Source organism: Dasypus novemcinctus, chromosome 21, assembly GCF_030445035.2.
Source record: "Dasypus novemcinctus isolate mDasNov1 chromosome 21, mDasNov1.1.hap2, whole genome shotgun sequence".
Lineage (NCBI taxonomy): Eukaryota > Metazoa > Chordata > Mammalia > Cingulata > Dasypodidae > Dasypus > Dasypus novemcinctus.
Genome location: NC_080693.1, coordinates 86,740,352 through 86,753,477, shown reverse-complemented (window position 1 = coordinate 86,753,477; position 13,126 = coordinate 86,740,352). Strand labels below are relative to the sequence as shown.

Here is a 13,126-nt window from a genome sequence, read left to right as displayed (position 1 = left end):
GATGCGGGAGGCCAGCAGAGCCTCAGACTCAAAGGATAATTCATATCTATTTCATTACCAAACTATATTATTTAAGGCAGTTTTGCATATTCAAGTATGTAGTAGGTCCTTCTGGTTCCACTGAAAATGTGAAATTGATGAATTTAATCGAGCATGTGATTTTTGATAGGATGATATGAGAATTGTTAGAAAAACGTTAAGAATATTAGAATGTTTTTTAAAACTAAAATTTTACTGTTGTATCTGTTTATCAGATTTATGTATTTCAAATATATAGGAAGGATTTATTAAAGATATGCAAGTTACTTAAAAAGGAAATAAGGGGGAGTGTTTATAAAAAATATATTAAAAAAGAAAATAATTTTATTTATGAATACAGTTTAAAATATGTAAATAACTTAATTAACCAAACCATTTCTATTAAAGAGTCTTCTAAAGTGACTATAAAAATGTAATAGGAAAAAAGTTTAAAGGGGAAATTTTAAATTTGCAATTTACAGACAGGCTCTCTGGGGGTAAAGAGCCCCAGCGAGACCCAGCTGAGCAGGAGGAACGGAGTCCCCAGGGCTGGCCAGGCAGGTGTGGTGCTTCCACGCTCCCCGCAGAGGCCTACGGCGGTTTCTGAAAACAGAGCAGGTGCATGGGTTGGAGGGAACACTGCCACCAGTCAACGTGCGTGAAGGAAAATGCACGCAACAGGTAACCTTGAAACAACTTTCACCTGTGCAAACTACAAACCCTGGTTTACCTGGGAGTCCTTGTGCCCATCGAGGGGCCACTGGTGCCCAGAGGACATGAGAGGAAAGCACCGCACAGACACACCTCCACCGCCAGGCTGGACACCCTAAGGCCTGCACTCCCACAGGCGCCCTTCAGCGATTCTGCAGCCCCAGGAGACGGGTGTGAAGGTGGAGCCCCAATTCACCTGTCCACCAGACAGAATCAGCTCAAAAGCCGACAACTGAGAATGACAGTGGTCAGTGTCCTGGTGTGGCCAGGCTGCTTCCGCACCCAGTAACACTTAGAGGTCTTCAGCGCCCCTCCATGGAAGCCAACCCTGCTTGGACCCAGGCCCCCTCTGACCACAGGACCACGGAGCCCAGGTTTCCGCTTCCAGGTAAAACTGAAACAGTTTTTAAAAGTAGACTATAATGAGCTAGCTAGTAAATCAATCATCAGGAAAGAGAAACGGATACAGAGAGAGATGACTGAATGATGCCCCATCAGTGGGCACTTGCCTCACAGGCAGAGCGAGCGTCTCTGGCACTTACTGAGGGCAATCTACCCTGGCCCACTGATCCATTTTTCTGTCTCTAAGCATGGTCCAAACAGCCAGCCTTATGAGAAGCAATGATTGCTTTCAACCTGGACCCCAGACATGCGTGGCACATGGCACGTGGCACGTCCTTCTGTCTTGCCCTCTACCAGGCAGCAGCTGGACCATGGGGGAGGCCAGCGTCCTCGTCTGTGAGTCAGAGTAGAGAAGACGGACTGGGAGGATGAAGCGTCCATGCCAGGGTCACGGTGCCAGAGCTGGGCCATCACGAACCACAGGCGCGGGCCCCTGCTCGAGACGCACACACTGCAGCCCACCCTTGGTACCACCTCTGGGCTCCCAAGTCCAACAGCATCTGGCACCCCACCCCGGCTGTTTCTCTTAACTGCTGCAGTTCAAGGTCATGACTGCCATGACTCCTCCCTCCTGCTCAGGCCCACCAAGCCCCAGCGCTTCCGAGACCCCCTTTGTGGGCTGCATCTCCCTGGTGTGCACAGCCAGGCCTCCCCGGGGCTCCTGCTGGAGCCATTCCAGGCCATCGGCGGCAGGAGAAGGGCCGTGGCCGCGTGCAGGGCTGGCCTCAGGCTAGGCTGGCTCAGGCCCCTGAGAACCTCGCCACTCCCCGGCCCGTGTGCTGGGAGATGCTGTGTGCCACAGCCATGGGGCAGGGCTGCCGGGGCAGGGGCACACAGCATCTCCCAGGACACGGGCCGGGGAGTGGCGAGGTTCTCAGGGGCCTGAGCCAGCCTAGCCTGACGCCAGCCCTGCCGAGAGCACAGGTCCTGCTGAGAAGCTCCTGCTCCTGCTCCTGCTCCGAAGCCTCTGCTACCTCCTCTGGAGCCTGCACAAAGGCAGGGGCTGACACCCAATCAGGCAGAGATGCCCGCCAAGCTCAGGAGGTCTCGCCACTGCCAGAGCAAGAGCCCAGAGGAGCCAGTACTGCCGACAGGCTGGGAAGGAACCACAAGGAGACCAAGAGGCACCTTCCTTCAAGGAAAAAACCAGAGACATGGTGCATGGGCTCCACTGCGTCCCGTGGCAGCAGCTCAGCCCCAGGAGATGCACCAGGCACCTGTAGGGTGGCAGCTCCATGCGCAGAAACAAGCCTTTGCCCTAAACTTCTAAGTTATTATCAGACAAAATTTGAAAACTAACAACTTTCTACAGGTTTAAAAATAAGGAAACTGTTCAACGGCTTTGAACAAAGCCCTTTCTCTGGTTCCAATTACACGCTGCAAATGCGTGTCAAATACAGAAGGCTCCCCAAGGGCTTCCTTTTGGCAACCAGGAGTCCAGTGGTGTAATTCAAACACCCTCCTCGAGACAGATCCAAGTGCCCAAGGAAAAAGCAGCCTCCAGGTGAGAGAAGTGCCTTAACCCCTGGAGTGCCACGCAGGTTCCTAGCACCTGGCGAAACCCAGCGTCCTCTGACAAGGCAGACAAAACTGCCAGCTAGTTTCTGATAAATGATGAATTACACAGATTTGAAATAGTCAAATTGCTGAAGGCATGAACTGGATCATGCCAGGTTCCTGAAGCCATTTCTGCAGCAAACCACACTCGGCTTGACCTTTCCATTTTCAACAGGGCAGGAAGGGAGCACTGCAGAGCCAGAGCTCGCCAGCGGTCAGGCCAGAAAAACAATACCGCTGCTCCGCACAGGCGATGGAGCATATCCCATAGCATAGTCTGGAGTGGCCGTTGCCGTGGAGTTCTTATTTTGGCCACAAGTACAAACAGCTGTTGTACTGTCCTCTAGCAGGCAGTGCAGATGAGAGCTCTGCAGCTCTGAGACAAGAGACAACGCTGAACTGGCCAGGGCAAGCAGAAATGATGGACAGACTGGTTGCACAGACTGCCTCGTTTTCAGTTCCCACAGGATGCTTTAGAAAAACTGTCCCATGGGGCCTTCCGTGGAGGCGCAGCCGGCATGCAGGAGCCACGGGATCACACATCCGCTGCTCCACACAGAGCAGGACAGAGCCGATGTGGGGTGGTGCTGGGCCCTCCCAGTGACGGCGAGAAAACCCAGACAGCTCTGAGGGGCGGGCACCCGTGCCCTGGCCACGTGGGCACACCTGTGAGCCTCATGTCTCTCCATGCCAAGCCCCTCCTGCCCATCCACCTCGGACGAGACCCTACCCCCATCTGTTGCCTGGGCTGCAGTGGGGGCAGCTGAGAACCAAGGGTCACCTGCCAGGGGCAGACCCTCTTTCACGAGTTGTCCCCACCGCGTGCGAAGCACATGGTTGAGGTGCCACGGCTGCAGTGCGCCTCGGAACCCCCAGCTCAGCACAGAAGTCGCTGAAAGGCAAAGCCCCGAAAGCATTTCACATAAACAGGCACAGGCCGAGGCCCACGGCAAGCAGCACCACCTCCACCACATACCACAGACAGCCGCTTCCTCCGTCCCAAGGTGCCAGGGCCGCCCCACCGAGAACACCCTGCGGAGCTCAGCTTGCTCTTGGAGGCTTCACCGGCTTCCCCAGGAACAGAGTCAAATAAGTCAGTGGAACAGACAAATGCACTTGCTGTCCCCACCAAAGGAAGCTGATGTTAAATCTGCGTAAAAGAAAATAAGGAACTGGGGGAAGACCCATGCTACCTCCAAACCCTCCAGGACATCAACTGGCCAGACGGTGCTGCTGGCGGGGAAACCTCTGTTCCCACCCCACCCACCCCTCCAGCCACCTGCAGAACTGCTCCTCAGGAAGGTGGGTGAGGACTTCAGAAAAATCTTCTAAAACATCTTTGAAAACTTTCTCTCTCAGCCCTGCTAATGTCTCTTTATGCGTTCCATTAAAAATAAATTGCAAGAAGCGGTTGAGAAGACGCTCAACTGATAGAGTATCCGCCTACCATATGGAGGGTCCAGGATTCAGACCCAGGGCCTCCTGGCCCGTGTGGTGAGCTGGCCCATGCGCAGTGCTGCTGCATGCAAAGAGTGCCATGCCATATGGGGCACCCCTGCATAGGGGAGCCCCTCATGCAAGGAATGCACCCTGTAAGGAAAGCTGCCCCAAGTGAAAAAAAAGTGCAGCCCGCCCAGGAGTGGTGCCCCACACATGGAGAGCTAATGCAGCAAGGCGACGCAAAGAAAAAGAGATGTAGTTTCCTGGTGCCACCAGATAATGCAAGTGGACACAGCAGAACACACAGCAAATGGACAAAGAGAGCAGATAATGGGAGGGAAGGGGACAGAAATAAAATCAATCTTTAAAAAGAGACTAATTTAGGGGAGCAGATATAGCTAAGTGGTTTAGCACCTGTTTCCTACATACAAAGTCCTGGGTTCAAATCCCAGTACCTCTTAAAAAATAACAATAATTTTAAATGTCACTTTTTGTGGATTATACTAGAAAATAACCTAAACAAGTCTTTCCTATGGCAAGAGAAAATCTTACATCTTTTTTTTTAATTTAGCTAAAATATGCCTAACGTATTGAAAGAGAAAATGAGCCAAGCGTCTCCCACTTTAGTGTAATGCCTTAGCCCCACCATACCCCATGGTGCTGGCTGCAAGGCCACTGCACCCTCGCCCTCACTGCCCCGCAGGCCTGCTGCCCCGTTTGTCTCACATACCGCTCCACCACCCTAGCAGACCAGCCGCTGCAAAAAGGGCCGGGCCAGGATGCTCCACAGAGGAGCGAAGCCAAGAAGGAACAGGTCTTGGCCCTTCCACCAGCTTGATGCACTAAGGCTGGAATATCTGGGTTCCAGGAACATGAGCTCTCCCTGACTTTACCCAGGCCATGCCCGCTCTCTGGAATGTTCTTCCCTGTTTTCTCCCACAGACCCTTCCCTTAAGACAGGCTGGAATGATGCCCCTCAAAGGCCTCTGCACAGCCGGACTGAAGCGCCTCGTCTGTGCCGTCCAATGCACCCACCTCGACAGTCTTGGGGTGAGTGCCCACGCCACACCGTCTCAGCACAAGGCATGGCCTGCCTGTTCTGTACCCACAGGCCTTGGCTCACATCAGGCACTCTACGAAGGTAGCTGAACCCACCTGAACCCACCATTTCCATTTTTGTAATGGATAAGCACACCAGCACCACTGAGTCAAAGCTTAATCTTGTGAAGTGAAAAGGCTTTCTTAAGAAGAGCTGCTACACGGAGAATCAGCACATTTCCCCGTGGGTGTCCCCGGCCTACATCTCTCTACAGAGCTCTCAGTACCGCGCAGAGCCGCAAGACGTGACACAGTCTCAATAGAGGGCCGGGGTTGACAAGGACGTGGCTGTGAGCTCCAGAGCCCATATGGCTTTCTGCATGTCCATGCCAGGACCGGGAAAAATCACTGTTAAGAGTAAAGCTTTCTACCACGAGACCCAGGCTCAAACTCCTCTCTCTTGTTATAAATAACCCGGATTATTTTATCAGTTAAATGCCCATCAGAAATGACTATGGAGCTCTGGAGAAGCACAGCTGCCCAGACCGGGTCAGGAAGCCTGGATGCGACTGCGCCCGATTTCTCCTCCAGGGCCCAATTTCCTGCAGCTCCCCCACAAGCACCAAACAGGCTCACAGGCAGCGCTCTCTGCAAAATCATGCTGTGGTGTTAACTGACGTTTTTCCTCTGTTTCACCATTAGCTTCCAGCTAATACCTGGAACTTGAAAAAGAATTTAAGTAAAACTCGAAGTACATAAAGTAAAAAAAGAAAGCAGGGCACCAACTCTCAAATTATTAGAAATAAAATAAAGCAAATAACCAGGACAAGAACTTTATTCTTTACACACAAAAAAAGAAAATTTACAAAATCTTTGAAAGGCCAATTAGACAGTTAAAAAGGCCCTGATGTTAATCACTGGTGTACAGACACACATATACGTACACGCACATAGATATATGTAACATCACCCCTGAATCCCAAAGTCTCCCTCTGGAACACACACAGCTCCAGTGCGGTCTGCTGGAGCACAGGCACCTCTGCCCTCTGCCACTCAAGGGACCTCACAAGTGAGCAGCAGCCTCACAGAGGCCCCAGGGAGCCCCCAGTCCCATCCAGGGCCTCTTCCTGCCTTCTCACTCAGTGTCCATTTGTACCCTTTTCCTAAAGATTTTAACATCTCCACTTAAGATATTCAGCTAGTGAGGCAATATCAAAAGAGCAAAGGGTCAAACTACCAGGCGTCCCACCACAATACCCTCTACACCTGTCTGCCCCTGAGCACCTCATTCCTAGACCAGGACCCTCGCTGAGCTGCCCCCGCCCCGCACACAGCCCCCCCATTTGGCAGCCAGCTCTGGGGCAGACTACTCTCAGCTGTCAGCTCCCTGCAGTGCGTGGGGGCCCTTCTGCTGCCCGCACTGCTGCAAGGTCTGCGGAGAAGGAGGATTATGGGGCTGCATGCTCCCGATACAAAGCTCCTGCTTCTGCTTGCCCCAGGGAAAAAGAAAAGGGGGTTGAAAAATGAAAAGGTAAGTCTTTCCATTCCACACCCCCCAAAAAAAAAACCCAAACACTTTACTAATACTTTGATAAGTTTGGATTTTTAAGATATCCATATACTGTTAGTGGCCTTTATTCCTTGTTTATTTCTAAATATAATACAGGCTCAAAATTCCTTACCTATAATTCCAAACTTCAACAGCTCCGGCAAAAGGGGGTTTTGAAACGTTTCAGGGAGCAAACCGATCTGAACTGACCTCTTGGTCCATCCTACTTAGTGAGTGCATGCTCGCAGATGACCTTAGGAACACTGGTGTCCGACCCCACAGAGGGTGACAGGAACGTTTGGCCATATGAGGGAGCTGGTGGCCGTATCGTTCTGAAACCTGAAAGTTCTGAATTCTGAAACACATTTAGCTCCAAGGGTTTCAAATAAGGGGCTGTGGGCTCTATCAAAGGAGCACTTCCACCCAATTACCTAGGGAATCAGAGGATTTCAACTTCTATATGCTGGGAACAAGCGGTACAGTACGACACTCGAGAAAAAGTAAAAGGCAATTTATTTCTAACCATCACTACCATTGCGACAAGAAAGGGAGAGTTTGGAGTTCTGCCTTTGCCTTTGACCTGAAGAGCAAGGGAGCCTGAGAACAGGCACACAAGGGAGCTGACCGCGGTCACCTGCTCCCCTAGAGAGGTAAGAGGCCATGGCCCTACAGGCTGCACAGCAGTGCCCTGGCCGGCTTCAGGGAGAAGGGGATCTCTGCAGGGTCCTTTTATCTTAAAAGACCACTCCTGCGAAGTAAGTTAAAAGCGTCAGAGCCAAGAGCTGCACAGAAGAGCTGTGCGAGGACCCCTCCGTTTACCCCTCAGGGAGCCACCATTAGTTTATGCAGCTCTCTAAAATCTGAACCAGACGGTACACTTCTGCCAGGCACTGAGAGGCTCGAGAAGCACCTGTAATAGATTCCTGGAGGCCAGAAAGCAGATAGGACTGGCTTTGGGGACCTGCTGTCCCTCCTCCCTCTCCCGCCCCAACCCTGCCCCTCACCTTTCACCACCTATCTCAGGGATCAGGAAATGCCCTACTACTCTTTCCCAAGATCCTCATCAAACCTGCTCTCAAAACTGGATCTGAAACTGGTTGCATTCAAATGGCTCAGTCTTGCCTTTTAATGGAAATCGCATCGTAAGCAAAGGCAACACATTCTGTCAGCATGCTCAGAGCACCAAGCTGCCACGGGGGCCAGGACCAGAGCAGGGACCCCTGACCCAGAGGCCCCGGAGCCGCCCACTCGCAGTGCCCTGCAACAGCCAGCACACTTGCCTGGCACACAAAGTGCAACACCATGGTGCGGGAACGGTTCTCCCCATTCTCTCTCTGAGAACACACATCCTTTGCAAAATTTTATTCTTCTTGGGAACATTTTCCTGACATTTAACCCAAGTATAATTTTGTCCATACCTCTTTATAACGAAGGAGAGCATAGATAAACCGCTCCACCTCCTTTCAACCACACCCAGGACCCACAATGCTTTAGCAATTCCAAGTTCTGTGGGTGGCAACACAGCAGAGTCTCAAATAAAAAGGAGGCAGAGACCGGTCACTCAATAACTTGAAGTCCAGCCTTCAGCAAACTCGATCCAGCATTTGCTCTGGAGACAGAAGCAAGTCTGAATCTCCATGCTGTTAGAGAGTGATACAAAGAAACTAATACAAGCCCTGCTATCTCCAAAGCATCTGCATCCGGAAGCCTCCAGGAAGCCCAGTCAACCTGAAAGCCAGGCAGGCAGCACCTTCCCGGCACAGATGTGTTCACCAGACATCGGACCTCAGCGTCACCATCAACAAAGCACTGACTTGTCACCCACAAGGGACTCTGCCCTCCGCTCAGCGGAAAGGTGGCATAAAGGTGGCGTAAAGGTGGCGTCTGGGCCAACCTCTGGGTGACCGTCCCAAGGGCGCCGGGCGGCGTCTGTGTTTCTTCAAAGCTCTGGCTCGCGGGTGCGGGGTGGCGCATCTCTGAGCTGAGAGGGGCTGGCTGGGCGTCCTCCTGCGAGGCTGCCTTTGCTTAGAAGCAGCCCTCCAACAGAAACGCCTCCTCCACCACAAACACTCTTTTTCATGTTTTCCATATTAAAAATTCATACTTTAAATCAAGACAATGACTTTAAAAAGTTTTTAAGTCAAAAATGAAAAATGAAAAAAAATGTAAAACTCCATTCTTTAAATATTCTACTCTAAGACTGAAATATTTCATTCCTTTTAGGTCTTTCTTGTCTTAGACCTCTTGGCATTCACATTTATCTAAAATAAAGCCCTCCCCTGACCAGGGGGCTCTCGTCCTGCCAGCAGAGCCTGTGCGGGGGGCGGGGAGGGGGGGTCTGCCTGCATGTTTCTAGTGGGGCCCTCAGCCTGGCCCTCACAGCACACTCCCACTGGGAATCTTTAGTCACTGAGTCCAGAAAGACCCTGGGCTCTCTAGGCAAATACTACACTGACTACTCTGCATTGAAAATTATGGAAACAAGTGTATCTTGTAGTATAATAAAAGAAAAAAAGACTTCAAGGTCTTTTAAAAGCTGTCTTACTTTTCATCATTTTAAGCATTCTTTATTAAAATCACCTCACCTTCTAAAATAAGCTGGAATGCTCACAACCATTATTTGAAAACGGCCCAGTAAACCCCTGTGCCGGGGCCGTCGTGTGCTGCAGCCACACTCCTTAGGCAAGAGGGCAGGAATGCCCTCGAGACGGGACGACGGGGCAGGCGGCGCCCACCACGCCTCTAGAGAAAGCCTCACAGAAAGCTGAAGCACTGGCCAGGGCCCCGGGTGTGCCACACAAATGTAGGGTGTGAGCACGCCCACGTCTGGGCCCTCCAGGCCCTGCACTAACAGGTGAAGCATCCCCGAGACCACCGACGCCCACGTGCCTGCCTGACATGGGGTTTTGCATTCCCAACTGTCCCAGTGGCTGTGGACAAGCACAGTGAGACAGCCAGCGCTCGTGGGCGGGCTCTCTGCCACAATCTGGGAGCGTCCCTGGGCTGTCGAGGGGGTTCTGGGCTGCGCCATGTGGAGACTCGGAGTCCATGTGGCAGAAAGCAGCACCCCGCCTGCGCCGGGGCCACACACCCAGCCACGCCAGCTTCACCCTCCTGGCATGAGCTCGGCCGGCTCAGCTCTAAGTGGCTGCAGGCAGCACAGCCTGACACAGCCAGCATGCCAGCACCTCATCAGCCCTGGTGCGGGGATGGCATGGCGGCTGGCACTTTACCAAATTCAGTAAACACAGCATTAGAGGTAACTGGAGTCGGCCATCAAATAGGAAAAGCTCCATCCATCCTGCTGTGGGCATCACTGAAACATCCCACGAAGCACCCAAGCGCCCCACAGCACAGGCAGTGCGGACCAGACTCGAGGGAGGCCAGCACACGCGGCCAGCACGCCCAGGGCAAGGCCAACTGTTCACAGGGCAGGGCTGCCGACCAGACAACATGGAACAGAGAGGCGAGCTCCCACAGCCCCCGAAGACGTGGACCTGGCGGCAACACCAGGGGCTGGGAACGAATGTCGAGCCCCAGCGCAAGGGGTGAGCCCTCCCCCAAGTCACTGTTCCCTGCAACTTAAACACTCTCAGGACCTGAGACTTAAAAACAGTCCTTCCCACCTGCCAGGCGTCCCACCACCACCACCCACCACCGACTCCTACTTCCTGTCATTCTGCTGCCGCAGGCCACGGAGGAGCAGAGGAGCGCCCAGGGCCTGGGCAGCCGGAGCAGCCTCTCCCCGCCCGGCCTGGCACACGCAGGCCCCAGGACACGGAACGCCCACACTAATGACAGAGTGGCCCAAGCACAACTGGAAAGCAGCAGAAACAAGCGTCAGGAGAATTAAAGGCTTACACAGGAAGTCAGGGCCAGTTCTGCCACTGACTCACGGCCCCGGGTTCCCAGGCCTCACGCTTTCTGGAGGCGCGGGCAGGGCAGGGCCTCCAGCACTGAGCTGAGGGCTGAGGGGCGAGGGTCTGGAGAAGGCCTCTGTTCAGACCCGCCACCCATCCCAGCCCCACCAGGGCCCCTGCTATCCACAGGCAGGTCCAAGGCAGCCTCTTCCGGGTGAGTGTGAACAGCAGTCCTGGGACCACCTGGAAGCCCATTCACCATCAGGCTGTCTGCAGGCCACAGCGTGGCCACCAGCTGTCACCCAAGGTGAGGCTCGCAGCATGGGGCATGGCTGAGTCTTGGCCCCTGCCATGGCTGAGCAGGAGATGAGTATCCACCACAGTCACAACATGAGGGGACATGCCTGGGACATGGCTGTCACCAACCACTGGCATCCAGGCAGGCCCAAGAGACAGTGGGAAGAGCCCAAGTGGACAGTCCAGGCAAGGCTCCACCCAGCCCACCCGCCCAGAACCCCGGGAAGCCAGCTCCAAGCCACATCTCCTGTTCCAGCACTCCAGCCCACCTCCCCTTTTGCTGCCCACCACACCCCAACACGACACAGCCTGTCCAGACGCCCCTTACAGTTCCCTTCTCAGTGATTCTGAGGTCAAATTCCACTACTCTGCATGAACCACAAGGCTTTCTGGGTCACACTGGGCTGCAAAACACAGGCTACATCCTCCAACTCTTCAGGGAGCCAGAGGCACCTCTGCACTTCCCTGGGCGACGAGCCCTGCAGGCGACTTCTCCTGCACATTTCCCTGAACAGCCAGTGGGAACCGCAGGCAGAAAGGCTCCTCACCCCATGAAGGCCCCCTTAAGGGCCCATAAGGCGATGCCACCATACCACGGAGGCTACCAAGCACACAGTCCTCAGCCCACGGGGCCTCCAGGAGCCCACTCTGCCAAGGGGGCCCACGGCTGGGGAGGGAGAACTGTAGCACCAGCCTCACTGCCCTAATGGCCCCTGGGCTCGATATGAGGGCCAAGAGCGGCCCAGCTCACGGCTCACTCTGGGCAAGTGAGCACAGCTTTAATTTCGCCAGGCAGTGCTTCCACTCCACTTTGCTCCTCTACTGGTACTGAATCCCACGAGGTTGAGGCAGGAAGGACCTGGTGGTGACAGAGCAGCTCCGGGCTGCCTCCTTGTCCCCTGCCACCTCCCTCCCACAGACCGTGTGCAGGGTTCCATAGAGAAGTGCCCACACTCGGCCTGAGCTCTAGAACATCAATGTGTGCACCATGCTGTGGGGGTGTGGTTTAATCCGCGGGGGTGGGGGGGTGAGGAAGTAGGAAAACGGATACAGAGAAGATGGTTAATCTCACCACAGGCACAGGGAGACAAAAAGCCCAAAGTGTCATGCTTCCAGGTGACACACCTAGTAGCTAATTCACATGGTGGTGTCATCAAGAAAAATTGTAGTGCACTTTGCACTTTCACAAGCAAACCTGAAATTCAAGTCCACTGGAATTCCCCAACTGCTTTACCTATATAGCTCTCAATCAAAGGAACCAACCTAAACTTCATTCAAAAAACAAAATGAGCCTGAAGCTAACAGAAACCAGAAGCAGAACCAACATCAGGACAAGACAGAAATATATTTAACAGTTAAAGGGCATGTTTTCCTCAAAGTTATCCCAGGTAGCAAGACTTTTTTATTAAATAGCAAAAATTTCATCAAAGATGCCCAACTGGAGCAAATCACGTAGAAATAAATTGCTGTCTGAGCACACTCTATATGAATGCCTTCTGTAGGTCCAAATATGTTCCTAAGTATCACAAACTTAGCTCTGACACAAAATAGGAACTTGAACTTTCAAAAACAACAAAGAAAACACCATGGGACCTGAGCATCGCAGCTTCCCTGCACACATGGCAAGTCCTCATCCTGGAAGACGTGCCATTCAGGCAATCTCTACCATTCCCTGCATTAAACTGTGGATTTTTTCATGCGGCATTGCAATTCTGACCAAGGAAGAATCACGCCTGAAAGGAAAAAGAGACACCTGCAAAAGGCATACATTTACAAGTGAGTGTGCATAGCTAGGTACACACACTCACATACACCCCAAATGCTAACACATGTAATGGGAAGAATTAAGAAGAAACAGTTAAGAGCTTGGTGAAATTTTAAAATTAAAAACAACAAAGCAAGAAATGCCTTCTTAAAAGCAAACACCTTCCTCTGTTCTTCCTGACATATCAGGCCAGCATCTGTGGGCAGGGACGCAGGGGCTGCAGCAACCCACGTGGGTGTCAGAACCCAGGGGGAAGGGGCACACCTGCAGAGCAGGGACCTTGCACAGGGACTGAGAACAGGGGCGGTGAGGAGGACGGTCGGGGAGGTGTCACTGGCAAAGGGGTCAGCACTCATACAGCGGAGGGTGGCCAGGTGGGGAGGGGGGTCTAGTGCCAGGAGGAGGTCTCCACTCAGGGGCAGCGGGCAGGGGAGTCAGTGCAAACAAACAAAACTGACTTAAACCTTCACGAAGCTCAGCTACTGAACC

At 52.9% G+C, this 13,126-nt stretch overlaps 1 protein-coding gene across 6 annotated transcripts in view; it reads right to left on the bottom strand.

The window, feature by feature from the left end:
- Nucleotides 1–13,126, bottom strand: part of TBCD (tubulin folding cofactor D) — a 241,723-nt gene that overhangs the window by 107,142 nt on the left and 121,455 nt on the right. The window lies entirely within an intron of this gene.